This window comes from Frankliniella occidentalis, unplaced genomic scaffold (assembly GCF_000697945.3).
Source record: "Frankliniella occidentalis isolate FOCC.00 unplaced genomic scaffold, Focc_3.1 Scaffold207, whole genome shotgun sequence".
NCBI classification, from domain to species: Eukaryota; Metazoa; Arthropoda; class Insecta; order Thysanoptera; family Thripidae; genus Frankliniella; species Frankliniella occidentalis.
Genome location: NW_026267333.1, coordinates 254,364 through 255,175, shown reverse-complemented (window position 1 = coordinate 255,175; position 812 = coordinate 254,364).

Genomic DNA, 812 nt, shown 5'->3' with positions numbered 1-812 from the left:
CATACATGTGGAACAGATGGCATATAAAAAGCATGGCACTGTTCCATTTCAAATGATGTATCTGTCGATGAAGTTCAAAAGCGGCTAGAGCTGCCAAATCCCGTCCACCAGATGCGCGCGCACGCACGACGCACGCGATCCCTAGAAGCGCCAATGCGCATTAATACGCATTATTCAATGCGGTAATGCGCATGAAAATGCGCAACTCCTGGCGCTTTTAAAATTTATGTCTGGTTTCGTGTCTGTATTCGATAAGGAGCAGTCAATGTACTCTAGAAACTCAAGAACTGTGCACTGGAAACGCAAGTGTGTGAATGTCCCACACTTGCAGTAAACAGACTTTACAGTTAATCGCTGGAGAATCACCGTTTGCATTAAGATATGTTACGTATACTGTATATGGATGAGTTACTGTGTCGTGTCTACGCTGTCTATGTTCCTGGGTACGATTCTTCATGAGTTTTATACCCCCATGACCCCTCTCTCACCAGTACAGTTTGAGAAATCCCTGCTCGTTGTAGTGCAATACCGCACCACAGCCAGCTGTGGTGCCAGTCTGGTTGCCTACCTCCCCGGCGTGACGGTGCCTGCGGATCTGCCGGAGAGTGTCAATTCGTCCGTTCAGTTAGGTTAACGCACGCTAGGCAATATGAGAAAGGTTTCTGCCGTGAAATGATCTATTTCCTTTTCTGATCCGTGCGAGTTTAAACCTAACCACAAGTAATCCATAATATCACCTATTTTTTAGTTGCCGTGTCCCGAGAGTTTCTCACGACACAACCATGAATGAGAGTTTTTTAAGCAACTCCTGC